Source organism: Lissotriton helveticus, chromosome 6 (genome assembly GCF_964261635.1).
Source record: "Lissotriton helveticus chromosome 6, aLisHel1.1, whole genome shotgun sequence".
NCBI classification, from domain to species: domain Eukaryota; kingdom Metazoa; phylum Chordata; class Amphibia; order Caudata; family Salamandridae; genus Lissotriton; species Lissotriton helveticus.
This window is the reverse complement of record NC_136067.1, coordinates 362,881,087-362,884,508: the sequence shown is the minus strand read 5'-3', so window position 1 is coordinate 362,884,508 and position 3,422 is coordinate 362,881,087. Positions and strand designations below refer to the sequence as shown.

The following is a 3,422-nucleotide window of genomic DNA, read 5'->3' as shown; positions in this document are numbered from 1 at the left end:
AATGTGTCAGTTGGGTGTATAACCAGTTCAAGACCTAAGGAGAACAGGGCATGATTCAGACCAGAGAAAATGAAGAGATTTGTCATCATTTATGTTCATCCCTAATAAAAACTATTGCTTCTTGAAAGCTAAGCCTGGTGTCAAGGACCACCAAATGTCTATGCTAGCTCCCATCATAAGGGTGTTATCTCTGACATAATTGTGCCCATTCCTGGCATAATAGTGCCAATGGCATAATAATGGTCATCCTTGACTATTTGGGGTATTTTTGGTCTAGTTGTGGTATACTGGCTGCCATCATTTACATACTGGGAGAATGACTGGCCTACATTGACCTATTACTGGCGTAATAATGCTCATGACTGATATGTGGTCTCTGCCTTGACCCTTATGGTTTCTAGCCTTGCCCAACTGTGGCCCTAGTATAATGTTGGCCATTATTGGCATAATACAGACATCCGTGTTTTTGGTCCAGGGAGGACCTGGCTTGGCAGTTCGATGTGGACTGTTCCCATGAGGTACAAGCTAAACTGGGGTGGCATGGTGAGCAAAAGAAAAATGGATTTAACCCAGATCTCTTGACTGGGGTGAATGTATGATTTATTCAGTATTCCGTCCATCATTTGTTTGCGTAGCACTTTTCACCCTAAGTGGGATGGGTATGCCCAGACGTGGGTCCCTTGCTCACTGTGCCACTGGATTAAAGCTAGCCTGGCTGATGAAGGGTAACATACCCTGAAACCGGTCCCAGGATGTTTGTTTCTGGTTCAGGGAGGACCTGGCTTGGCAGTTCGGTCTGAACTGTTCCCATGAGGCACAGGGTCAAGACTGATTTGCATATGGCTGGGTCTAAACTGGGCTGGGAAGGTGAGCAAAAGAACGATGGATTTAACCCAAATTTCTTGACTGGGGGTGAATGTATGATTCATTCAGCATTCCTTCCATCATTTGTTTGTGTGAGCATCTGTGGCACAAGACTGTAATACCTGGTTATTCAAAGTAGTCTGTCTATATGAGGCATTTGTGCATGGGAGTACTTGATGAAAATGAAAGGCTGATGTTTTGGGACCGTGCATTTCCTAAAATCTGAAAATGGATGTTTTAAAGGCAGTTTTTGTTTTCAAAAAATGGATTTTCTTCTGTTAAATTGAGTTTGTTTGCCCACAGTGGAAAGTGGTATTTGATAGAAAGAAGTGCACTTTCAGAAACTGATGAATAATAATTCAAGCTGAGCTGGGGAGACCTACTGCTGTATTTATATACTTTGTGCCATAGGGCATGTCTAGATTTGAATGTTACTTCATACGTCAGGTAGAGGCATTTCGTATTGATGAATGTTTTCCTGGCATTTCAGTTGGTAACCGCACCAGCAATACTTGGGTAGTAACTACTGATAATCCTGCTTAGGGTGGTCATAGCGTAGTCTCTATTTTACAGTTATAAAGTTTGCTAGTAGTTCAGGAAGACTTTCCTTGAGCAGAAGATGCTCTCACTATAGAAAAGGTTGGAGAACCCTGGCCTAGATAAACGAATGACTTTCGATTTCACGGACGTTAAACTTTGGGGCATACAAAGAGAAGAGTCGATCTGGAAACAGAAACAATGGGCGCAATGGGTAATATGATGTACTTTAGGGGGGCACACTTTAGGATAAAAGTATATTCCCAGGTTAAAAATATCTCGATGGAAAACCGCTACTTAGGTGCCTGCGTGCATCACCTAGTCAGGTTATAATCTTACCACCCTCTGGGATTGGTTGAAATGTATCTGTACTCCTAAAAATATATAAAGTATATTTTTACCCCCAAAAAATCTGTTCTTATCATTTTAATATCTGATACGTCCTCTATCTGGGGACCATATATTAAAATACATTTTTGGAACAGGGAGATGGAATAGCAGCTTGCTCTGTCCACTCCACGCATCAACCTGGTATTGCAGTACCTCCAGGAATGGTGCACTTCCCCACCCGGGGAACACATTGCTGTTGAAAAATAGACGAGAATACAAAAGTAGTGCTCCGCTACCAAACCCTGTAAAGAGGCACTACTGTGTTTGCGTGAGAATAGAACCAACCTGGTCACCGTGTCTTGCTTTATTTATTTATTTAATTTATTTGCCGCTTTGCGGACAACGTGCCGTGCTTTATAAATTTGTATTTATTTTTCACATTTTCTTGTTGTTTTTTTTTCTCACCCTTCTCCCTCCAGACTCTGCACTTTGAAAGTGAAACATGAAAGAAACTGTGCTTTTCCAGCAACAGAGTTTCATTCGATTTTGGATCCATTTCACTGGGGAACAATGGAGGACGTTTGCCAGCAAGTCAGTAGGATCAAGATCGAAGTAGAGATGGATGGAAAGAAAGAGGGAGGGAGAGAGGAAGGGCGGGCAGGAGGGAGGCAGAGAAGTGGATACTGACCATGGCTTCTCTGAGCTAGAAGGAAAATACAGAGTCCTTTTCCTTCTCTGCCCGCCCCGCCCGTCCACGAATGGCCAAGCCTTATCTCCGTTTGAAACAACTAGACCCCTCTAAATTAGAAATATTGGACTCCCCGATTACTATGTTGGAACTGGAAAGTGCAGTGAAAAGTTTGGCGTTAGGTAAGGAGGCAGGGCCAGACAGAATTCCCGAGGAGGTTTATAGGCAATTTTTAAATATTACTAAGGATGTGTTGCTTAAAGTAATGCAGCTGGCACAGGAGGGTTATCCTCCTAAATCATGGTCGGATGCCACGATTGCGGTATTTTGTAAGAAGGGTAAAGCCACAGATTTGGTTGGATCTTACCGCCCAATATCATTATTGAATAGTGATAATAAAATGTATTCAAAGATTTTGGCCAATCGATTGTCTAAAGTTATAACGCCCTTAGTGTCTCAATATCAACATGGTTTCATACCAAAAAGAGGAACGGTGGATCACGTAAATAAAGTAATAACCCTATTTGATATTGCAGGATCTGAAAAAAGGGAGCTAGCGCTTATTTTATTGGACACAGAGAAAGCATTCGATCCCGTTCACTGGGATTGTATGTGGCGGCTTATGGATAAAATGGGGTTCGGCCAGAAATGTATTGTTGCTCTACAGCCGCTATATGCAGCCCCTAAGGCTAAGATATCGGCCATGGGAATGCTTTCTGATTCTTTGAGTATAACTCGGGGCACCCGACAGGGTTGACCTTGTTCCCCTCTTTTGTTTGCTTTATATATTAATCCTTTTATTGAACAATTAATACAGAGCGCACTTATTCCACCGTTTTGAGTTTTTGAATATTGTTTATCTATTTTCGCATATGCGGACGATATAGCAGTAGCTACAGAGAATCCTGCACTTGCCATTAAAGAAATAGAGCGGTTGGCTAAGGAGTTTGGGAGGGTAACGGGCTATAAGCTAAACGAATCGAAGACGCAAATTTTATGCTCG

At 42.3% G+C, this 3,422-nt stretch overlaps 1 pseudogene; it reads left to right on the top strand.

The window, feature by feature from the left end:
- The first annotated feature begins 1,792 nt into the window (after nt 1-1,792).
- On the top strand, nt 1,793-1,966 carry LOC144764442 (U2 spliceosomal RNA; annotated as a pseudogene).
- The last annotated feature ends 1,456 nt before the right edge of the window (nt 1,967-3,422 follow it).